The sequence below is a fragment of the Hyperoodon ampullatus genome, assembly GCF_949752795.1.
Source record: "Hyperoodon ampullatus genome assembly, chromosome: X".
Taxonomy (NCBI): domain Eukaryota; kingdom Metazoa; phylum Chordata; class Mammalia; order Artiodactyla; family Ziphiidae; genus Hyperoodon; species Hyperoodon ampullatus.
In genome coordinates this window covers 67,063,320-67,090,142 of record NC_136913.1, presented here as the reverse complement: position 1 = coordinate 67,090,142, position 26,823 = coordinate 67,063,320, and positions in this window count along the sequence as shown.

The window sequence follows — 26,823 nt, the reverse complement described above, 5'->3', positions numbered from 1 at the left end:
GAATCTGTGTCCCCTGCATCAGCAGGCAGACTCTCAACCACTGCGCCACCAGGGAAGACCAGCAATTCCATCTTGAAGTCATTTCTCTCTCCTTGCTTTCAACAGTCAGGAACAACAAAGCTATATCTTCAGCACTTTACTTAGAAATAGTTTCAGCTAAATATCCAATTTCATCACTCAAAACTTCTACCTTCCACAAAACACTATAACATGAACACAGTTTAACCAAGTTCTTGGCCACTTTATGACAGGATTGCCATTCCTCTAGTGTCCAATAACATATTCTTCATTTCTGTCTGAGACCTCATTAGAATGGCCATTACCATTCATATTTCTGCCAACATTCTCTTAAGGATTACTAAGGTATTCTCTGAGAAGACTGAGTCATTTTCTACAGTTCTCCTCTTTACTTTCTGAGCACTCACCAAAATCGCCCAGTTCCAAAGTCACTTCCATATTTTCAGATATTTGCTAAAAATGCATCCTCCTTCTCAGCACCAATTTCTTTCTTAGTCAGATTGGGCATTTGTAACAAAAACGCCATAGAATATGTGGTATTTAAAAAACAAACATCTATTTCTCACAATTCTAGAAGCTGAGAAGTTCAAGATCAAGGTGCCAGCATATCCTACATCTGGTGAGAGCCCACTTACTGGTTAATAGACAGTTGTCTTTTCACTGTGTCCTCAAATGACGGAAGGGGCAAGGGAGCTCAGTGGGGTTTCTTTTATAAAGATCTTAGCTCATTCATGAGAGCTCTATCCTCATGAACTAATTCCATCCCAAAGGCTCCATATCCAAATACCATCATATTGGGAATGAAGTTTCAACATATGAATTGTGGGGGAGGCACAAATATTCAGACTATGGCGGCTTCTGTTTCTTCTTTTGTATTGGTTGGCCAAAGAGTTCCTTCAGTGTTTTTTTTTTTAATATCTTTTATGGAGTATAATTGCTTTACAATGGTGTGTTAGTTTCTGCTTTATAACAAAGTGAATCAGCTATACAAATGCATATGCCCCCATAGCTCTTCTCTCTTGCGTCTCCCTCCCTCCCAACCTCCCTATCACACCACTCTAGGTGATCACAGAGCACCGAGATGATCTCTCTGTGTTATGAGTCTTCTTCCCACTAGCTATCCATTTCACATCTGGTAGTGTATATATGTCCACGCCACTCTCTCACTTTGTCCCAGCTTACACTTCCCCCTCCCTGTACCTTCAAGCCCATGCTCTAGTAGGTCTGTGTCTTTATTCCCATCTTGCCCCTAGGTTCTTCATGATGATTTTTCTCTTTCTTTTTTTTTTTTTAGACTCCATATATATGTGTTAGCATACGGTATTTGTTTTTCTTTTTCTGACTTACTTCACTCTGTATGACAAACTCTAGGCCCATCCACCTCACTACAAATAACTCAATATCGTTTCTTTCTATGGCTGAGTAATATTCCATTGTATATATGTGCCACATCTTCTTTATCCATTCATCTGTTGATGGACACTTAGGTTGCTTCCATGTCCTGGCTATTGTAAATAGACCTGCAATGAACATTTTGGTACATGAATTTTTTTAATTATGGTGTTCTCAAGGTATATGCCCAGTAGTGGGATTGCTGGGTCTTATGGTAGTTCTATTTTTAGTTTCATAAGGAAACCCCATACTGTTCTCCATAGTGGCTGTATCAATTTACATTCCCACCAACAGTGCAAGAAGGTTCCGTTATCTCCACATTTTCTCCAGCATTGACTGTTTGTAGAATTTTTGATGATGGACCAGATGGCTTCACAGGCCAATTCTATTAAACATTTAGAAAAGAGTTAACACCTATCTTTCTCAAACTCTTCCAAAATAAAGCAGAGGGAGTAACACTCCCAAACTCATTCTATGAGGCAACCATCAACTGGATACCAAAACCAGACAAAGATGTCACTAAGAAAGAAAATTACAGGTCAATATCACTGATGAACATAGATGCAAAAATCCTCAACAAAATACTAGCAAACAGAATCCAAAAGCACATTAACAGGATCTTACACCATCGTCAAGTGGGGTTTATCCCAGGAATGCAAGGATTCTTCAATATATGCAAATCAATCAGTGTGATACACCATATTAACAAATTGAAGGAGAAAATCCATATGATCAGATCAATAGATGCAGAGAAAGCTTTCAACAAAATTCAACACCCATTTATGATAAAAACCCTGCAGAAAGTGGGCATAGAGGGAAATTTCCTCAATATAATAAAGGCCATATATGACAAACCCACAGCCAACATCGTCCTCAATGATGAAAAACTGAAACCATTTCTTCTAACATCAGGAACAACAGAAGGGTGTCCACTCTCACCAATATTATTCAACATTGATTTGGAAGTTTTAGCCACAGCAATCAGAGAAGAAAAATAGAAAAAAAATGAATCCAAATCGGAAAAGAAAAAATAAAGCTGTCACTGTTTGGAGGTGACATGATGATATACATAGAGAATCCTAAAGATGCTACCAGAAAACTACTAGAGATAATCAATGAATTTGGTAAAGTAGCAGGATACAAAATTAATGCACAGAAATCTCTGGCATTCCTATACACTAATGATGAAAAATCTGAAAGTGAAATTAAAAAACACTCCCATTTACCAGTGCAACAAAAAGAATAAAATACCTAGGAATAAACCGACCTAAGGAGACAAAAGACTTGTATGCAGAAAATTGTAAGACACTGATGAAAGAAATTAAGGATGATACAAATAGATGGAGAGATATACCTTGTTCTTGGACTGGAAGAATCAACATTGTGAAAATGACTCTACTACCCAAAGCAATCTACAGATTCAATGCAGTCCCTATCAAATTACCACTGGCATTTTTCACAGAACTAGAACAAAAAAATTCACAATTTGTACGGAAACACAAAAGACCCCGAATAACCAAAGCAACCTTGAGAAAGAAAAACGGAGCTGGAGGAATTAGGCTCCTGGACTTCAGACTATACTACAAAGCTACGACAATCAAGACAGTATGGTAGTGGCACAAAAACAGAAATATAGATCAATAGAACAGGATTGAAAGTCCAGAGGTAAACCCATGCACATATGGTCACCTTATCTTTGATAAAGGAGGCAAGAATATACAGTGGAGAAAAGAAATCCTCTTCAAATAAGTCATGCTGGGATAATTGGACAGGTACATGTAAAACTATGAATTTAGAACACTTCCTAATGCCATACACAAAAGTAAACTCAAAATTGATTAAAGACATAAATGTAAGGCCAGACACTATCATACTCTTAGAGGAAAACATAAGCAGAACACTCTATGACATAAATCACAGCAAGTTCCTTTTTGACCCACCTCCTAGAGAAATGGAAATAAAACCAGAAATAAACAAATGGGACCTAATGAAACTTCAAAGCTTTTGCACAGCAAAGGAAACCATAAAAAAGATGAAAAGACATCCCTCAGAATGGGAGAAAATATTTGCCAATGAAGCAGCTGACAAAGGATTAATCTCCAAAGTTTACAAGCAGCTCATGCAGTTCAATATCCAAAAAACAAACAACCCAATCCAAAAGTGGGCAGAAGACCTACATAGACATTTCTCCAAAGAAGATGCACAGATTACCAACAAACACATGAAAGAATGCTCAACATCATTAATCATTAGGGAAATGCAAATCAAAACTACAATGAGATATCATCTCACACCGGTCAGAATGGCCTTCAGTTTTTAAGTAACAATAAAAGACACAGGGCTTCCCTAGTGGCACAGTGGTTGAGAGTCCACCTGCCGATGCAGGGGACACGGGTTTGTGCCCTGCTCTGGGAAGATCCCACATGCCACGGAGCGGCTGGGCCCGTGAGCTATGGCTGTTGAGCCTGTGTGTCCGGAGCCTGTGCTCTGCAATGGGAGAGGCCACAACAGTGAGAGGCCTGCGTACCTCAAAAAAAAAAAAGAAAAAAAAAAAGACACACTTTTCATTTTCACCAAGAACTTTATTGAACAACATATATGCAATTTTGTTCCACTACCTTCTGCTATTTTTCAGGCAACTTCATAATTCCATCTTACCAAAACATTTTATCTTTTTGAGCAAATAACTATTCCAGTTGCCTTTTACAGTCTTCCAGGGAATTGAAATTTTTTTCAATTAAGAGAATTTTGTAAGGACAGAAATAAATGGAAATCTGAAGATGCAATATCTGGTGAATACAGTGGATGAATCAGAACTTCAGCCAAGCCATAACAGTTTTTGCCAGGTCATCAAAGAAACATGTGGTCTTGCGTTATCCTGATGACAGATTATGAGTTTTCCGCTGACTAATTCCAGCAACTTTTCATGGAGTGCTGCTTTCAGTTGGTCTACCTGGGAGCAGTACTTGTTGGAATTAATCCTTTGGTTTTCTGAAAGGAACTCATAATAGAGGACTCCCTTCCCATCCCACCATATACACAACATCATCTTCTTTGGATGATGATGGCCTTTGGTGTGGTTGGTGGTGGTTCATTTTGCTTTCCCCACAATCTCTTCTGTTCCACATTATTGTACAGTATCCCATTTTCATCACCCATCACAATTTGTTTTAGAAACAGAACGTTTTCCTTACATTTCAGTAGAGAATATCATGCAGAAATACAGTCAAGAAGGTTTTTTTCACTTAACTTATGTGGAACAAAACATCAAAGCGATTAACATAACCAAGCTGGTGGAAATGATTTTCAAAGCTTGATTTGGATATTTTGAGTATGTTGACTATCTCCCATGTGATATAACATTGATTGAGCTCAGTTAATGTCTCGATTTCCGTGAAGCATCGTGCAGCTAGAATTCTCCAGCATGAAACTTCTCAAACCACTTTTGATATGTTCGATCAGTCACAGCACCTTCTCCATACACTGCACAAATCTTTTCTTGCATTTCAGTTGCATTTTTACTTTTCTTTAAATAATAAAGCATAATATGCCAAAAATGTTGCTTTTTCCTTCCATCTTCAATATTAAAATGCCTACACAAAAATTTACCAATTTTGATAAGTTTTTTTTTTAATGCATGCTGATATGACAGCTGTCACAATACAATCTAACAATTGTTTTGAATGAAGTTAAAGACAACTAAGTGCTACTAGAGCCATCTTATGGTAAAACTCGAATGAACATTTTGGCCAACCCAATAAAATAAGAAAGTTAGGTAAAATAATGTCCAGCATCCCTTCCAGATAGAAAATTTATGTTTCTTTGACTCTGCACTCATTTCTTAGGTTTGGAAGAACATAGGCTTCATTAGGAGAGACCATCTCAGCAGATGTGAAGAAGCTAATTACTTGATCTGATTTTAATCCAAATTTGTCTACCTTATATTTGAAGTTTTGACTCTTCCATTTAAAATATCTTATTTGTATCCAGAGCTAGGAGCAGTATTCTGTGTAATTTGTTCTTTGACCAGTTTCCATCAACTTGATTCTAATTATCCTATTTGAATTTTCCCCAACATTTGTGTTCTCTTAAAAAGACAGAAGTTCTATTTTATGGGACCAGCAACATAGGGACTAAGGGACTAACCCATAGGGGAATTATTTTTCTTTCTACTAATTGAATATCATAATCACAAAATTTAGACCGTGACATGGTCATACAAGTCACATTTTTTTGTTTTGATTTCCAATCAAGGTTTGGTTATCCTATCCTAATGCAGTTACAGATAGAAAAATATTAAATTTTAAACATTTGGTGGAAATATCTGGTATTAAAAGGTAGTTGAGTATATTAAAACCAAATGTCTTTCCTTCTAATACTGCAGTTACAGTAGAAAAAAATAGTAAAACATAAATTCTGACTTAGTAAAATATCAGAAAACATTTCTCCATATCTGCAAATGAAAACTTTCAGATTTATTTGTTTGTTTGCTTCAATGGGATTAAAATGAATTTCACCAGATTTTGTTTTGTTCCTCTTTGATGAATAAAAATTGATATTATAAAGATTTAATGCTATTTCTTTCTTCTTCATCACTGGGAAACAATTTTTATCACTATTATGTAGCTATTCTACAAGTAGCTTTGATTATTTTCATGACCATGTCACCACTGAATCCTTGGCTGATTGAATATGTTAATATTCTCGGTTGACCCAATATTGAAAAAAGCAATAGAAATTTGAAATAATTAGAAATTCTATCACTTTTTTTAAAAAAAATTGATGATCTAGATATGGTATAGACATAGAAGGAAGAAAGAAAGTATAAGATATCAAACTTTAGCTTGACAATTTTGTCCCAGAGAATGCCTTATAAAGCTCAAGTCTAAACCACATCACCATTAAACTTGTGGTATGATGCACAAGATTGCTCAAATAGATATGGTAGTATGTTGTTTTCGAAGGCACACTGGATTAGGAGTAAGGAAACCTAGGTTCTATTCTTAGTTCCTTCACTAGGATGAATTTATTAATACCTCATAATCTGAGCATCGACTTCTTCTATCTAATGGGTGTAATAATGTCTTTCCTTCACAACCCATAGGTTTAAGAATGCATGTAATAAAAATTTCTTTAAGTTTATGCAACGTGGAGGTAATTGAGATTCTTATATATGTAGATTAATGTGCTTCATGAAATTTTGGAAGGTTTTGGCCATTATTTCTTCATTTTTTTCTTAACCATTTTCTATTTTCTTCTTTTGGGACTTTCACTGTGTATGGTGATACTCTTGATGTTATCCTGCAGATCTCTGCTACTCTGTCATTTTTCTTCTTCTTTTTTCCTTTTTATTCCTCAGACTGGATAATCTCAGTTGGTCAGTTATCAAGTTGATGACTCTTCTACCTGCTCAAATCTGTTGATGAACTCCCTCATGATTTTGTCATTTCAGTTATTTTATCTTAAACGTCAGAAATTATGTTTGGTTTCTTTATTAATTTATATTCCTCTACTGGTATTCTATATTTCATGAGACATTGTCCTTATATCTTCCTGCAGTTCTTCAGACATGGTTTCTTTTACCCCTTTGAAAATACTTAACATAATTAATTTAACGTCTTTTTTCTAGTACATCCAATGTCTGGGCTTTCTCAGGGATATGTTTTATTGATTACTTTTCCCTATATGTGGGTCACGCTATTTTATTTCTTTGTATATCTCATATTATTTTAAACCATATGTGTCAGTTAATATATGTAGTAACTCTGAAAATCAGATTATCCCTCTCCCTCCAGATTTGTTATTGTTGCTCTTTTGCTGTAATTTTTTGTTTTTTTAGTGATTCTTCTGAACTAATCATGTAACATATGTGTTCTCTGTCATGCTTGGCAACGAACTCTCTATTCTCTTAGCTTTGTGGTCAACTAACGATTGGTAAGATATTTCTCTAAATGTCTGGAAACAGTAAGTCCTCCAGTCTTTGTTAATGGGCTCTGTGTGCTTGTTAGGACGTGCATTCAACATTCTGCTGGACGGTTCCCAATTCTGCCTTAATCTTTACTTCCTGCTGCATAGAGCTTCAAGGTCAGCCAGAATTGAGAGATTAAGGCCTTCTCAGATTTTTCTGGAGCATGCACACAGCCCTACGTATTCATGTAAACCCTCAAGACTATTTTGGCATTTTTCAAAATCTCACAGACATCTCATCCTGAGTTTTTCCTATTAACTTTTTGATGTGTCTATTGCTCGCCTTTTCCCAACACTTCAGGCAGCTGTGATGTTAAAATCTTCAGTAAATGCCCCTACAGAAGGGCTTTTAGTACTGGATAGCTGGAAGAATTAGAGCAAGATCAAATATTAAAAAGCCTCTTGAGAGGGTCTTTGAGGGAACCACCAGATAGGTCAAATAATGACTATTCTTTGAGAATTATGCTTTAGAAAAGTTGCAGCTCCATTTTGTTCTCTTCAATACTGGGAATGTGAGCTGATTTTTTTTCAAGGCTACCACTTAGCTGGTAACTGTGGGATGGGGTTAGAATAAATTTGAATACCGCAAAACTCACTGTTCTTATTGAGATTCATACACATTCTTTTTTCTTTTACAAAATGTTCCCCAGGTTGCTGCAAGTCTTTGGTTAATTCCAGAGTTCTGAAAATGTTGATTCTGACAATTTACCCCTTATTATTGCTTTTGAGGAGTGGTGAATTTTTGGAATTCACCTTACACCTCCATTTTTGCTGATGTCACTCCTATTTTTTATTCCTTCTTGTGTCATATTTTATTTTTGACTAAATTACTCTCTAGTTAGCTACTATTTAAGCTATTCTTTGAGTTTTTTACTGCTTAATATAATTTTCAGTTCTAGAATTTCCAGATTTTTTTTTCCAAATCTGCAAAGTCATTTTAATACTTTCTAGTTCCTTACTAAAGTTTTAAATTGTATCTCCATGAATATGGAAATTGTCTGGTAATTCTACTATCTGGTGTACCTGTGAGTCTGTTCCTATTGCCTGGTGTCTGTGTTGATGCTCATCTTTAGGGTAGACATATATGCTTTCCTCTAGTAATTCAGAACTAACAATCTAGGACCAACTTCAGATTTCAGAACTTGAGATTTTCTGGGCCATCAAAATAATGTTAAGCTAGGCAACAGTCTATGTGAGTTCTGGATTACTTCAGATTTGTCCTTGCTTCTTGGGTGCCGTTCTTCAGGCTCCCAATACTAATTGAAGGGTGATTTACTAGTGGCCCCAGCCCTGGAAAAACCTGGGTTCTAAGTTTTGTGTCACTGGTCCTGTGAGGTTGCCTAAAGCTCTACTCAACCTTTAAGATGCCTCACCAGGATCAGCAGAAGGAGCATCAAGAGCCAGGCTGATTTCTCTGGACTCTCTTTTCATATATCTTGGCCCAGTAGTTTTGATCCTGTGTGTTGATCCATTTAGGAATATGATGTTTTAAATGAAGACACTCCTCTCTTTGTGTGTTTCTTATATTTAAGAGTTTCAATTACCAAAGTTTAGTTAAACAGTACCAGTCTTACAACAACATTGTTTATATTTCAGTTACCATAGTTTATTAAATGTGAGTACTTGCTTAAAGTAGAAATTTTACTGCTAGTGCTTCAGTCCACAAATCATTACATAAAAAACAGATTCATGTCATGATCAATGTCCAATCATATGGCTTTTAAAAGTCCATCAGCAACTGGTCACTGTTCATGTGTTATTCAGTTTATGCACAGACAGAAAAGCATGAAGTTATGCTGTCTCCTTGTCTCTCAGAGATAACTCATATGGTGGTTTACAACAATGGATAATTTAAAGGGAGAACCGGCCAACAAAGATAAAAGTGCAGCAAAGGAACAAAAAGTGATACCACTGCAAGTAAAATTTAAATCAAATGTAAATAGAGTTATAGAAGAAATAGCTGACTGTGGGAATGTTGACATTGCCAGCACTGAGAAAGTCTAGAGCCAGAGAAACTTAGCAAAGGCAAACTTATATACATAAATGAGGAAAGTCATTGTGATAAAAAGGATGAAGATATTCCAGAAAAAGTAATGCTGGCAAATATTTCATATTAAAGAAACTCTGGGAGAAATTTCTCAACACTGAATGTACAAAAGATAAAATGTTGGAAGCTGATTCACACTTAGAAATGAGTGTGAGAATTCTCCAAGACAAAAATTATATATCTAGAAGAAGGTGAACACTGTTCAGACCACTCTAAATACATTTTTACAAAGAAATAAAACACTTTAATTTTACACTATTTAAAACACAGTGCACTACATAAATATTAGTTTTACTATTTTTGTGTTTTCCTATTTATTTGTAACCAAAAGTAAGAAAGTTTTTAATGCTTTGACAAAAAATGTTTAAAGTTGCAGAAGAATCATATTTTTCCTATTTATTATTAAGATTGTTTTGTATGGTTTCAGCTTGCATGGCCACTTTTATGGTCCCACGCCACCGTGCAATGTAAAGACTGCCTGTATTTTGTTCAGCTTTTTCAGCTGTTTTCAGCAGATTGTTTGGTGTAAATTATATAGTCTCCATTACCGTGTATAATTTTCAAAGGATTTTTTTCATACAGAATCGTATTTAATTCCCACAATGACTTTGTGAGATACAGTGGTTAAATTTTATTATGTTCTATATTTTATAAATGAAGAAACTGATACCTAAAGATGATTGATGGTCCTGAGATAAACAGCTACTTAGGTGTGAAACAGGGATTCAAACTCAGGTTTATTTGCCTCCAAATTCCTTGTTTGTCATCACTCTACTATAATGATAATTATGGGAGTAGACTATATCCTTCTAATTTGAGACTTTTTTTGTACCACATAAGACATCATCTAACATCATTAGAACTTACCCACTCAAAACCAATTCACTTTTCTTTTTTTTATTAAAAAAATTTTTTTTGGCTGCACCATTTGGCTTCTAGGATCTTAGTTGTTCCCCAACCAGAGACTGAACCTGGTCCCTCCACAGTGAGAACACATGGAGTCTTAACTACTGGACCACCAGGGAATTCTCCACTTTTCAAAATAGATAAAGATGTCTTTCTGGCTAGAATAACTAAATATTTTTGAAATGGTGAAGATAAATCATTCAGTAAATATATATTTATTAAACTCCTAATAGATATGGTGGAGACACTCTAAGAAACACAAAAGAGGAATGGGGTGTTTCTTGCTTTCAGAAGGTCTATGATTTTTTAGAAGACAATACAAGACATATATTGAAAAACAAGATTATATGGTTAAAAATATATAAGACATCATGACAGAAATATCAAAAGGAAAATGATGCATAAAAATGAGACTATGATGAATTTTGAAGAATGATTCATATCATGATTATAAAAGAGGAAGATCATAGTGACTACACAAAAATGGGTGAAGACCAAGAAATAAGCAGAGATGTAGCACTGATCACCTTTTACACAAGGAGACCTACAGAGCTCTCCTTGTTTCTTGCTTTGTTAAAGTTTGTTGTTAGCTCTTGGGAGGTGGCTGGGAGGAAGGAATGTCAGCAATCCTATCTCCAAGACTAGTTGTTTACATTCAACTAATCAGAAGGAAACTCACCTCTGGAGACTATAATTTGTTTAGGAAGCTTCAGGAAACAGTCTTTGAAATGGGATTTCCGTCACTTTGGCTTTACAATCGCATTGGAAAATTCTCAAGAACTGCCTTTCTTCTGGGTCCTGTCAAAACATTCATAACAGAAAAGCAAACAGTCCTGTAAAGCATTCATCAGAATATCTTAAAAGCTCTGAGATAACTGAGAAGTTTGACCATTAAAATAGCTTCCAAACATAATTTAATATACAATATTTTATACAACTGCTAATAATATTCCATATGTCCTAATGTAATCATTTTATAGCTACAGACTAAAAGCATCCAATCAGAAAACTATAGAAAGAATTCTGAAGTATCCAAATATCTGTACAAACTTGCTAATGTCACTGTAATTACATTTCTAGAATCAAACATGTCATTACAAACATCAACAAACTAATGAAATACAAAGTCCTAAATAATGAATTTAGAAAACAGTTTGGCAACTCTTCAAAATGTTAAACATAGAGTTATCATATGACCTAGTAATTCCATTCTTAAGCACATATTAAAAAGAATTGAAAACATGTTTTTAAATGATTGTTAAAACAGCATTATTCATCATTGCTAAAAAATAGGAACAATCCAAATGTCCATTGACTGAAGAATTAATACATAAAATGTGGTATATTCCTACAACATAATATTATTTGGCAATAAAAAGAAATGAAGTATTGATACATGCTACAACGTGAATGAACCTTGAAAACATTATGTTAAGTAAAAGGAGTCAAATGTGAAAGACTACTATTATAGTAAACAATTTACATAAAATGGTCAGAATAGGCAAATCCATAGAAACAGAAAGTAGATTAGTGGTTGCCTAGGGCTGAGGTGTTGTAGGGGAAGGGAGTAACATTAACGGGTATTGAATTTCTTTTCAGGGTGATGAAAATGTTTAAAATTATAGTGGTGGTATTTGCACAACTCTGTAAATATACTAAAAACATTAAATAGTACACTTTAAATGGTGAAATTTATGGTTTGAAAATTGTATCTTGATGGAGCTGTTTTAAAAAAATATACGTAGGATATAGGATAATGAAGGTAAGAGGTCCCCTCTCTCTTTTATTTTAACATCTTTATTGGAGTATAATTGCTTTACAATGGTGTGTTAGTTTCTGCTTTATAACAAAGTGAATCAGCTACATATATATATATATATATATATATATATATATATCCCCATATATCCCCATATCTCCTCCCTCTTGCGTTTCCCTGCCACCCTCCCTATCCCACCCCTCTAGATGGTCACAAAGCACCTAGCTGATCACCCTGTGCTAGGCGGCTGCTTCCCACTAGCTATCTATTTTACATTTGGTAGTGTATATATGTCCATGCCACTCTCTCACTTTGTCCCAGCTTACCCTTCCTCCTCCCCGTATCCTCAAGTCCATTCTCTACATCTGCATCTTTATTCCTTCCCTGCCCCTAGGTTCTTCAGAACCATTTTTATTTTTTTGGATTCCATATATATGTGTTAGCATACAGTATTTGTTTTTCTCTTTCTGACTTACTTCACTCTGTATGACAGACTCTAAGTTCATCCACCTCACTAGAAAAAACTCAATTTCATTTATTTTTATGGCTGAGTAATATTCCATAGTATATATGTGTCACATCTTCTTTATCCATTCATCTGTCGATGGACACTTAGGTTGCTTCCATGTCCTGGCTATTGTAAATAGAAAAAAAAACTAAAAATAGATTACCATATGACCCAGCAATCCCACTACCGGGCATATACCCTGAGAAAACCATAATTCAAAAAGAGTCATGTACCACAATGTTCATTACAGCTCTGTTTACAATAGTCTCCTCTCTTCTGTACTGATCAGACCACCCTTGGAAAATTGTACTCATATCTGAACAGGATGCTTTGAAATGAAATTGATGAAGAGGACTAAAGACATTCTGAGAGTGGCAAAGATGATGAAGGCATCCAAAAACACAGTATACTAATACCTGATCCTGGACTTAAGGAAAATATATCTCTATAAAGAAAATTATTCGGTCAAGTGACGAAATTGGAATAAGGGTGACAGATTAGATAAAGGTTTGTTATCAGTGTTAACTTTCTTAAAGTTAATAACTGTCCTGTGATAGCATAAGATAATGTACTACCTGTCCACAAATGTACACTGAAGTGAGTAGTGGTTAAAAGGCATGACGTATGCAACTTTCCCTCAAAGGGCTCAGAAAAATATATTGTGTGCATATTTGTATGTGTGTAAATGTATGTAGTGTGAGATAAAATAAATAAAAAACAAAGAAAAATGTTAAAAATTAGTGAATTTTGGTAAAGGATATATGGGTGTTTTGTGCACTATTCTTGCAAATGAAGTCTGAGATGAGCATCTTTGGACAGAATCAAGGAGTCAGCCGGGCCATATTACACTGGAAGCTCTAGAGGAGAAACCATTTCTTGCCTTTTCCAGTTTCTTTTAGCTCCCAGCTTTCATTTTAAGGTCATGTTTTAACACAAAAGCTATCTTACACAGCAAATCAAGCATACACCAAAATAACTGCTTTTCTAATTACATCCCTTTCAACTGATGTCCTGTCATATCTTGTATACTCAAGAAATGAGGAAGTGGGCAGCAGTAGATGCTACTGAGTACTGAAGGAAATTCTCTCCTTGTAATATCTGGCTAAAAATAACTAAGACTATTATGTGCGTTCTCTTTCTCATTTGGCAGCCTGTTGTCAGACTCAGTGACAACCTTCTCATTACAGATTTTTAGGAGATTGAAACTTTACACAGCATTCATAAACCATCATAGCCATGCACTACATGTTTTTGAAGAAGCAACTGAGACAATTAGGAGCACCAATTGCAGAACAGGTTAGTATTCATGGTACTCAGAAGAAAGTATAACGGTTGACTTGGTTACTTCTAATTGCCTCCAGTCATAAGTTCAAATGACTTTTATTTTGTATATTCCATGATTTGAATCACCATAAGAAAACTTGCCTTTCATTTTAAGAGTAAATAAGGGTGGTGGAAGTAATATGCTGAATTGTATGCATTTCTTGGCATGTAACTGGTATAACGGAGCTTAGACTATCTTAGACAAAAATACTGTATATAAAAATTATATTGGGAAAAGGTTTTATTATTGTAGTGGTGTAAACAGTTACTAGGAGTCAGAAAATCTGAGTTCTAATAACAATTTTGCCAGTTACTACTATTATGATTTTGAGCAAGTCATTTCTCTCTCTAAACTTCAGTTTCCTCCTCTGTAATACAAGAGGCACCTTTTAACTCCTAAGACATCAGGTCCTAATATTCTAAGATAATAATGATAAACCTGTTTTTTTGGTGTGTAAAATGTCTACCAGTATTTCTTTACTTTGACTTATATCAGTACACTGTGCCAATAAACTGTGGTTAAAACAACACATTTTGAAGTCAAGGAGACTTGTGTTCTAGTCCCTGATCTGCCATTTTCTAGCTGCATGACCTTGGGCTAGTTAATTATCCTTGCTTCAGTTGCCTCATCCTTAAAATAAGATTAATAATAATAATGACCTCACAAGTTTTTAGTGAGAGTTAAATGTGATAATGCATATATGTGCTTTGCACAGTGCCTATGACTTAGTAGACACTCAATAAACTTAGCTTTATAAAAGGAAGAAGAACATTCCATAACTAGAGTTTACTCTGATCCTACCTTTGTTCTGGGACCTGTTGGTACATGGAGATTCCAATTGTATATTTTCTTAACACTTATTTACATGCTACTTGGTAACTGCTACTAAGTCACTTTCATATTTTATGTGATTTTAAGCTATTAAAAGTTGAGAATTAAATTTGTTTCCTTGATCTTTCTGCACAACAACTAACATAGGCTTTGCATGCAAAATTTACTTGGATATTTGGTCTTAACTGACTAAGCGAGTGTCAAACTAAAATCAGAATTCTTGCTGCTAAATTTACAGTAACCTTTTCATAGAAGAAAGCCTGTGGCATATCTCTGAAGGTTGCAGTTAGAACCCTTTCTTATCAGAATGCAAAACTGGTCACAACTTCTTACAGAGTAAAGCTCAAAAATGGCTCTTTGGGGAGCAGTGAACAATTTCAACAGGAGAAATTGAGCTCACATTTAATTGGGAAATATATTTTCTTTTGTCAATAAAATGTTGATTAACTTAATGGAGAAAGTTTATGGATTTAAGGAAATGGCAATCTTAGTTTACTTTGGAGATTTTATTTTAAGTAGCTTTATTTATACTATTTGAGGCTGAGGGGTGTGTGTGTGTGTGTGTGTGTGTGTGTGTGTGTGTGTTGGAAGAGTTGTGTTTAGTAGAATCAAGCACTGTTTATTAGTGACATATGATCTTATGAACATTTTACCCAGAGGAAAAAGCAGGCCACTGCCAATGTTGGTAGGATATTCTCCTTTACAAGAAAGCCACATAGTCAGACTTTTAGTCACCTTTTTATATACACTCTATAAAATATCGACAGTCACTCCATCTCAGATACATTGCTACTTTGGCCCCTTAAACTAGTAACAGCATTTAGAGAACACAGAGTCCAACTCTCTTATTTTATATATGGAGATACTGAAGCTTATCAGAGATAAGGGGCTTGTCTGAGAAGTAGTAAGTAGCAGAGTTATGTCACATAGATCTATCTGTCTCCCCATTTTACTGGCATTCACATATCACTGACTGTGTTCCCATACTGAGGCCTGAGCTTCTTTTGAAGCAGAATAACCAGTTGTGAAAATATCCCATTGCATTAGGATATATAGCCATTTCATCAACTGGCTATGACCCTCAAGATCTCACTTTATACAAGAAAACCAAGTATGAGTAGGCTTCACTTATAGATTTATGTGACAGCTCATGGGAAGAAGATTCAAATGGGAAAAAATAAAGATAAATGTTTCCATTCCTCCTGCATAAGGGAAAACCCCTGCTTTAATTTCAGACTCTGCCACTTTAAATGACTCACTTCACTGACTATAGGAATAAAGGACATATCATAATATGACTAAAATTACTATGTCAACACTGAAGAAGTCTGTGATTAATGATTTACTCTAGCATCTTGCTACTCAAAGTATTATCTAAGGAGCAGCAGTGTTGGCATCACCTATGAATTTGTTAGAAATTCATAATTTCATGTCCAACTCCAGACCCACTAAATCAGAATTTGCACTTTAACAAGACCTTCCTCTAGAGTATTTAAAAGAATGCTGAGTTTAAGTGACCTAATCAGTTTGCTCTAGATAAAATTCAGGTGGCAAATCAAATGACAAAATCTTTAGAAGAGAGATCAAATAGATAGGTATTCCCCAAATCTGTATTTATTTCCCATTTCTGCTGTAACATATTGCCACAAAATAAGTGCCTTTAAGAACCACAAATTTATTTTTTTTACGTTTCTGGATATCAGAAATATAAATTGTGTCCTCAGGGAATTATTCCTTATGGAGGTTCTAGGGGAGGATTGGTCTCCTTTACTTTTCCTGATGTAGAGGCCACTTACTTTACATGGCTTGTGGCCCCTTCTTCTGTCTTTAAAAGCCATCAGTGTAGCAATTTATCTACCATGCTCTTCACACTTCCTTCTGAGAACTTAGCAGCAGCATCTTTAATGTTCATATTTCTACCAATTGTATGTTTATGACTGCATATGTGTTTCTAAGATGATATAGACCTCTTTCTACCATGTTATTCCTTTCCTTCTTTTTCCAATTTTTTTAAATTTTTTAATATAATTTTAAAGGTTACACTCCATTTACAGTTATTACAGAATATTTGCTATATTCCCTCTGTTGTACAATACATCCTTGTAGCCTATCTTATACTCAATAGTTTGTACCCCTCACTCCCCCCACACCTATACTGCCCCTCCCCTCACTGTCCTACTGGTAACCAATAGTTTGTTCTCTATATCTGTGAGTCTGTTGCCGTTTTGTTATATATATTCATTTGTTTTATTTTTTTAGATTCCACATAAAGTGATAACATACAGTGATAACATACAATATTTGTCTTTCGCTGTCTGACTTATTTCACGTAGCATAATGCCCTCCAAGTCCATCCATGTTGCTGCAAATGGCAAAATGTTTTTCTTTTTTATGGCTGAGTAGTATTCTATTGTTTGTGTGTGTGTGTGTGTGTGTGTGTGTATATATATATATATATATGTATACATATATGTATATATATAATATTTAGTGTATGTTATATATATATATATATATATATATATATATATATATATATATATATATATATATATAACATCTTCTTTATCCATTCATCTGTTGATAGACACTTAGCTTGCTTCCAAGTCTTGGCAAGTATAAATAATGCTGCTATGAACATTGGGCCGCATGCATCTTTTCAAATTAGTGTGTTTGGTTTTTTTGGATATATATCCAGGGCTGGAATCATCCACATCTTTTCATGTACCTTTCAGCCATCTGCATTTCCTCTTTGGAAAAATGTCTATTCAGTTCTTCTGTCCCTTTTTTAATTGGGTGTGTATGAGCTGTTTATGTATGTTGTCTTATCAGTCATATCAATTGCAAATATTTTCTCCCATTCAGTAGGTTGTCTTTTTATCTTGTCGATGGTTTCCTTTGCTGTGCAAAAGCTTTTAAGTTTAATTAGGTCTTATTTGTTTATTTATTTATTTATTTATTTGCGGTATGTGGGCCTCTCACTGTTGTGGCCTCTTCCGTTGCGGAGCACAGGCACCGGACACACAGGCCCAGCGGCCATGGCTCACGGGCCCAGCCACTCCGCGGCATGTGGGATCTTCCCAGACCGGGGCACAAACCCGTTTCCCCTGCATCGGCAGGTGGACTCTCAACCACTGCGCCACCAGGGAAGCCCTTATTTGTTTATTTTTGCTTCTATTTTCTTTACTTTAGGTGATGGATTCAAAAAAATATTGCTGCCATTTTTGTCAAAGTGTGTTCTGCCTATGTTTTCCTCTAGGAGTTTCATAGTATGTGGACTTACAATTAGTTCTTTAATCTATTTTGAGTTTATTTTTGTATATGGTGTTAGAAAATGTTCTATTTTTATTCTTTTACATGTAGCTCTCAGTATTCCCAGCACCACTTATTAAATAGACTGTCTTTTCTCTATTGTCTCTATTGTCTATTCTTGTCTCCTTTGTAGTAGATCAATTTACCATAAGTGTGCGGGTTTATTTCTGAGCTCTCTATCCTGTTTCATTGATCTACGTGTCTGTTTTTGTGCCAGTACATACTGTTTTGATTACTGTAGCTTTGTAGTGTAGTCTGAAGCCAGGGAGCTGTGTTCTTCTTCCTCAAGGTTGCTTTGACTATTTGAGGTCTTTTGTGTTTCCATACAGATTTTTAAATTATTTGTTCTTGGTATATATAGACAATGGAATATTACTCAGCCATAAAAAGAATGAAATAATGCCATTTGCAGCAACATGAATGGACATAGAGATGATCATACTAGTGAAGTAAGCCAGACAGAGAAAGACAAATATTGTATCATATTGCTTATATGTGGAATCTACAATAAATGATACAAATAAACTTATTTACAAAACAGAAATAGACTCACACAGATAGAAAACAAAGTGATGTTTACTAAAGGGAAAAGGGGGGAAGGATAAATTAGGAGTTTGGGATTAAAATATCACATTACTCTACATAAAATACAAAACCAATAAGGAACTACTGAATACTCAATGTCTTGTAATAATCTAAAATGGAAGATAATGTAAAAAAGAATATACCTATATATGTAATATATATGTACATATTATTTACATATAACTGAATCGCTTTGCTATATACCTGAAGCTAACACAACATTGCAAATCAACTAAATTTCAATAAAATTTTTAAATTTTTTAAAAAAAATTAAAAGAATCTCCACACACACAAAATTATTTGTTCTAGTTTTGTGAAAAATGTCATTAGTGCTTTGATAAGGATTGCATTGAATCTGTAGATTGCCTTGTGTAGTATGGTCAATTTAACAATAATCATTCTTCTAATCCAAGAACATGGTATATCTCTCCATTTGTTTGTACCATCTTCTACTTGTCTCATCAGTGTCTTACAGTTTTGCAAGTACAGGTCTTCCTTCCCACTAGTATCTTTAACAGCTATATTTATACTAACAGTATATTCAAATAAATCTAAGCTTTTTCTAACTTATTCCTCAAATTTTTTTCAGCCTGTATTTATTACTCAATTCCAAAGCCACTTTCACATTTTTAAGTATTTTTTTACAGCAGATAAAAATGACCCCTACCTTTCACAATTAATTTTCATGTGGATATCATGAACTTCCAAATTCCTAAATTTTATTATAGCATGTAATTTTTGATGAAATGTAATAAAGTATAACTAGAAAGCATGTTATATAAACAAGAATTATTTTAATCACTTTGTAATATAGTGAAAAATGCTTAATAGACAGTGAGGTCTTTTTAATTTAAATGCAACAGAAATAGCACTTGTTTCAACAAACAGGAAGTCTCTAATTTATTTCTGTCCCTAGATAAATAAGTAATATTATATAAATCTTAATTTTCCATTTTTGAAATTCAATATTTTCCTGACCTTTCAGGATTGTTGTAATGATTCAATGGTATAATCAACATTATGAAAAACAGTGTAACTAGAAGGTATCTCTAATTAGATGACATAGTAACAGAGGAGCTATACCAATAGACTAAATATAAAATGCTATTTTGTACTAAAAGTGTAGCCAAAGCATTAGAATGTGAAATTTAAAAATTGATCATGTCAATTTCAACTTGTTTTGCTTAGTTTCCTTAGCTATTTGGTGTCTTAGTCCTCTTGTTTGCATAAATAAAGTAGTCGTTCCTACTGAATTTCTGGATTTAAAATGCATCTCAATAGTCACCAAATGTGTGATAATGTATAGGAATAGAAATGACACTGGATTAAGAATAAGGTGACCAAGACTTTAGCTATACTTCTCTTGCTAATTTAGATAGAGTGTGTGTGTGTGTGTGTGTGTGTGTGTGTGTGTGTGTGTGTGTGTGTGTGTGTGTGTATTCTCCAGGGGCCTGACTTACAGGTAGAAAACAGGAGTCTCAATGAAGCCAACTGATCTGAAGACACCTAAAGCAGAAACGAACTGGAAACACGGGGTTAGTCAAGAATCAACAAAACCAAGATATCTTAGTTCCATTTAAGAATTTGTTATTCTGCTGTTTCAGCAGGTAGAAAATCCAAAATCAGAAAGAAACTTGGAAATCCATTCATTTATTTAATAACCATTTTTGACTGCTTACTCTGTTCTAAAGAAGCACTTAAAAGAGAGACCATAGACCAAATTATTCTCATAGCTTCTGCTGACTTTGATTTATATTTTCCTCTCAAGCAGGGTTTTCCTGCTCCCAGAATTATTGCAAAAGTTTTGGGAAGTCTCTGATAGCCAATTATCTGGGTAGACCTTGGGTACATCAATTTACCTCCCCAGTTTTCAATTTGCTTATTGATAAAATAAGAATATTGAAATAAATAATCTCCAAGGTCCCTTCTAGCCCTAATATTTTGTGATTCTATGTTTGTAAATTCACAATCTATAGGCTACTTTGAACTGCTAGCAAAGATATATGGATAAGCTATCAAATTCAGAAGGGTGGGCCTTATGAAAGGGAAAAGAGGCAAGGAAAATTAGCTTTCTCCTTTTTGTACAGCAAGAAGTGATATTCAATATTTGAAATTTTTATTTCTTTTCATGTTATGAAAATATTAAAATGTGTCATAGAAATACTGGATGAGAAATAGCAAATAAATTGTTGTAATGAATTGGAGGTGAGTCTATTCTTATAAACAATTCTGGTTTTGTTATTAGGCTGTTTTATTGAGGTAGAATGATAACCACAATTTCTTGGCACATTTTGCTGTCCACATCAATATGTGAATATCGATGTTCAAGAAAACAGAGTACAAATTGTTGTAACATATGAGTAAGCATCTAATAATATGTTGGCAATTGGATAACTCCATTCATGCATATTATTGTTTATGCAACAAGGAATGTTTTACCTACTGATTTTTCCCCAAGCCTATACCTTGTTTTAATATAAAGTTATCACATAAGTGCTTTATTCTTACCTGATCCTTCTATTTCTAGGTCTTTGCTGTTCTTGCTAGAACATACATGAAAACTTTGTTTGCTAATATTCATTCTAATTGAGTAGTATATCAGTAGCAAGGTTAGTCTTAGGTTTAAGCAATTCCAAAATTTTTAAGAGTTTCATATTCCTCCCTCTCGCTACCCCCATCTTCAACCAACTTTTTCTTTGCTTTGCCATGCCCTCCACTTCCTTGGTTGATTTGCTGCTGTCACTTTGTTTTAGTAACATTCGAAATGTTGTAGAAAAGTCAACATAGCTTATTTCTATGCCAAAGGACTGCTTTTATTCCATTATATTTTCCATACTGTATCTTGAAGTTTTTGATCTGTATCTCCCTTTTGAATTGAAAAAAATAAAATAAAGCCTGAGAGGAGTCCACCCAATAGTTATTGCCCCACAAAATGACTTTCCTTGAAAGTCTACTTGTTCTTCACTTCTTCATTGCCATCAAATAAAAAAAATAAAAATAAATCTTCTGACAACAACACTGAGATCCATTTCAAAGGAAAGCTGGAAAATGACTGGAACTTGTACAGACTTTGCACATAAAAATTGTTTTCCTAATATTTCATCCTTCACTCATTAGTTAATTTGTTAGCTGCCAAGAGATTAAAATATGATAGATCCCATTCCCATCTCCAGGGATGGATTCAATCATCATAAAGATAAGGACTTCCATTGTTTGGGCAAGGAATTCTCTCTCTCTACCCCACTCCCCTTATTGGATCTGAATGACAAATTATGTAGCCCTGGACCAGTAATGAGTTACAGAACATGAAGAGGGACATAAAATAACAGACTGGGTCCTTGAAGATATCATTGACCCTCAATATGTCTACCCTATAACTAGACTCTCCATACATGTGAGCCAATAAATTCTTATATTTTAAGCATGTTTTAGTTGAGTAGTTTGAAACTTAAAGCTTCCTAACTTCTACATCTTGCCTTTTAAAAGTCTATTCTTAAGCATTTTATGTAGTTTTATGTCAGTTAGCCTGCTTCTTACAAATTAGATGTTTAAAATGAGTCTATCTTAGATGCAAGAAAATAGAGAATTCTTAACTGAGGTGAGATGTACCTCTAATTTTCCTGGAAATGTGAAAAAAACTTTCTGACACTAGAATATTTTTAAAAAATGTACTATTGACAGTACAACATAGTACCAAGATTCCAATTTCTCAGAAAAAATAAAACTTAATGAGGGATTTGCAATTGGTATTTCACAGCACATTTATCTGTCATAATATTGTTCTTGGGATGATATCTTAGATGATATGTGTTAGAATTGCTTTATATGAAAAGGTCAACAAGAAGCTCTCCCATAGCACCTCTTGACATTAAAAAAAAAAGTTACAGGTATAATGGCTCAATGAAAGATCCTTGAGGTCTTTTATTGTACATTCAAATATCATTCCTATCATCCAAGAGATTTTTGATAACAGGGAGAGTAGAAAACAGGAGAAGCATGGTTCGGAAATATGAATTTCTTCGAAATATTAGCAGTATATATACCATAGAAAGTTACACCACATGTTTCCGTGATTTGTAGGGTACACTATTCTTAGCAGTTCTAAATTATTGCAAATTCCAGAGCGTATTTATGGAAGTGAGTAGATGAAGTGAAAGGTGACTGAAAAACAAGTGATCATGAGACAAAGGTGCTGACTGAGTTATCTAGTTGGATATTGACTTGAGCATGTATTAAGGAATCTGTGCTCATGATGGTTTCTGAGGAGGCACAATCATGATGAAACTTGGTCTGTTTCTGGCCTCTACAAAATTGGTTTCTAGTAAGGTGTTCATGTATAGGCGATTGTGAATAGCAAATATATGCATACATGAATGTTATTATTAAAAATAAATCAGACTATGAGATGTGAAGGGTCAATGAGATAATTGCTGGTACCATGCTGTGTCTTGAGGTATTTGAAGTATAGAGGTCTGAGGAAATGGGATCTGTATGTTCTTACCTTTCTCAGAAAAAAGAATTTGGGAAGGAACAGAAAAATTTAAAACTTTGGATGGATCATATTAACTAAGGCAAAAAGTTTAATAGTTGAATAAATAATAGTAAAGGGAAATTACCCTCTTTTTTATTGTGGTTTGTTGAAGAGTTGTTAAACCCTGGACACTGTAAAAGGCTAGGCCAAGAGTGGCCAGAAAATAAAGAGTGATTGTGCCTATGTGTGTATAAGTCATAGTTTGAAATAATTCTTTTTTAGACTGTGTTATTCAAACCTCATTTTTCAATTTGGTGTGATGTTGAGAGATGTCTATATTTTCCTGGTGTATATCACACCTTATTCTATTAATGAAATATCTTTCCCTTTTATACTGACTTCTTATGCAGCTTTACCCTCTTGTATATTTCTATGTATATCAAGCTCTCTTTGAAGTCAAGGGAGAGCATTCAGGGAACAAGATGAAAATCTGCTAGTTTGTTCATGTATATAAACAAACATCTTCTGTTTTATTGTTTCCCTGTGAACTCTTGCACAGAATTTAAAGATCCAAAGAAAAGCAAATAAGTAGCATGATTCCAACTTGACCTTGAATTACAATATGTATCAACAACTCCAAAGGTGGGATTAGGGAGTCTATTCTGGTGTTGGAAAAACTGAAACCTAAAAGAATAAGTGTCAAAGAGAGTGTCACAATTCATTTATTCACTGCATATTCTGAACAGATATCCATGAATTATTTTTTTCTTATATATTCTTCATAAAGAAGAGTTTACTGGCACTTGGTGGCAAATTCAAAGAAGTCATCATTATATTGTCTTGTTAAAGCAAAGGAGACCCATCTTGAAATAAGGGGGATGTTTAAAATTTCATTTTATAACAAAACAAGTGGGCACACTCAGATAGAATATGAGATGGCTTAGTTGTTTCCAGAGAACACTTTGTTCATTAGAAAACTGACTTTCTAAAAATTATTATAATAGCCCATCAATTTCTGTACAACATTATTATTATAATGTTGTTGATATTATTAAATATGTCATTATATTATTGCTGCCAGTCTTTCTGCACAGGAGATAAACAGCAAGCAGTTGTCAGTCTCAGCAATAAACTATAGTGGCAGTAAACTTAATCTGGTGTTAATTATGCCTGCGGAAAACTAAATCAAGCATCAAAAACCACAGATTATTTTAGGCTTCCTTTAGCATAAACATAAAGCCTTGAGGGTCCATAACATGTTAATTTTGTTGACAGTCTTCCATTTTTTGACCAATTGACTTCATGTTTCTGATATACTCTGTCTTGATTGCACTTAGCTCTATCTTCTCTTGGCCTCCAAGCAGCAGTTCGTTAATCCTTCCTACTTTTGTGTATTTAAGCAAGATTACAAACTTCAAATACCTTGTAAAATGAACCTTTATACAACCTTTCAAAACCACTTAAGTGATCCAGTGATGGAAGTACCAGCCTTGTAAGTAAATACAGAACATTTTGGAAATCATGCCAAGTGTTTATTTATGAGCCATTTGTAATTACTAAGCAAGAATGAATGAAAGCTCTGGAAAATGTAAAACGGCAGAGCATACTGCATTAAATTACTATTTAGCCACAATGAGGAAAGGATAATACTGTTTTCTTAAAGCCTGTTTTAACTGAGGAGTGTGATTATGTTCTATAAGATCATTGATAAGTAAATGAAGATTTTTAAACTGCAGAAACTTTGGTAAACTTGTAAAAGATTGTCACTACAAAGAACAAGCAAACAGATATGAACAATGGCCATACTTCTTTACAAGAGTTTCTTAAAGTTTTATACACCTAAATGATGACTGATCAAGTAATAAAATTTTTTATTTTGTCTCTTTAAGTTTTTTTTTAAGGATTCCATAATATACTCCTTGAACTCTCCTCTTTCATTTTTCAAGCAGGGCAGAAACCCTCTATGCTTCTGTGCTTTCTCAGGAGTTACTTTCTTTCTCCTCCCTCCTTCCCTCCTTCCCTCCCTCCCTTCCTCCCTTCCTTCCTTCCTTCCCTCTTTCATCTTGCCTGCTTTACTGTCTACCTTCCTGCTTTCTTCATCTCCATTCTTCCTACCTTTCAGCTCTCTCTCCCTCCCTCTCTCAACTTTATTTATCTCTCTCCATCTCCATCTCTCTGCATTCAAATGAACACTTCTTAAGCACCTACTCTGTATGAGGTCTTGAAGTAACAATATCAAGTAAGGTAAAGTCCTTGCCCTCAAGGAGATCATAACTTAGAGAAAGAAATGGACATGAACATCAAAAAATACAATGTAGAATTCTATAATTAAAAAAAACATAGAGTAAGTACTATAATAGAAATATTCACTGGTGCTATAAGAAAACAGATAATGGGCATATAGATCAGACTGACTGGAGGAAGTGATCAAGGATTCTTGGAGATTGTAATGCTTATGATGGACTTTAAAGGACAAATAAGCATTTATTGCAGCAATATTCACAATAGCCAAGATATATTTATACACACAAACAGTGAAATATTATTCACCCTTAAAAAGGAAAGAAATTCTGCAATTTGTGACATAAATACAGCTAGAAGACATTATGTTAAGCAGAATAAGCAGGACACAGAAAGGAAAATACTATGATACCACTTATATGTGAAATATAAAATAGTCAAATTCATAGAAACAGAAAGTAAGGTGGTGTTTGCCAGGGGCTGAGGGAAAAGGGAAATTAGATGATTTTGGTCAAAGACTACAAAGCTTAAGTTATGCAAGATGTATAAGTTCTGAAGTACTAATGTACAGCATGGTGACATATGCTAAATGGATAGATCTTAAATCAAGTCTTCTCACCACACACACACACACACACACACACACACACACACACACACACACACACTGGTAACTATGTAGAGATGATAGATATGATAATTAACTGGAATGCAGTGATCATTTCAAAATGTATATGTATATCAAAACATCTCATTGTACACTTTAAATGTATACAATTTTTTATGTTAATATCTCAATAAAGCAGAACAGATAGGAGTTACATATAATGGATGGATGAAGGGCACCATAAGCAGTAAAATGAACATATACAACAGCATGATGTTATCAAGCATTCAAAATGCTTTCTGGAACCTGTGCGCAGTATACTGAGAGGAGAGCTTACATGTGGAGTATGGTAGGGGACAAGACCACAGAAACAGATATTATTCAGAATATGAAGTGCCTTATGTGCTAAATTTAGGAAACTGACTTCAACTTGGAAGATCTGGGCAGCCTTTGAAAGATTTTCAGCATGAAAATGGCAGAATCATGTTATGGATATGTAAAAGATCACTTTAGAATTATTGTGAAGGAACGGAGGATGAGATAACTTAAGGCAGGAGACCAGGTTAGGGACTGACGCAACAAGTAGGCAAGCATGGATGAGACTTGTATAAAGAAATGGTTTTGGAAGAACAAAGGAAGGAATAGATTTGAGAGTTATTGAGTATGTGTTCTCTCAGGACTCAGTTATATCCTGTAACTGTCCTAATTTAGTTATATCCCATACTTGTTTCAAAGCATTTATGACATATGGAGTTGGTGGTGTACTGGTGAGCATAGCTGCCTTTCAAAGCATTTATGACAGTTGTAGCTATTATTCAATCACACCATATACAGTGTCTTGCACAAAACCTTTTA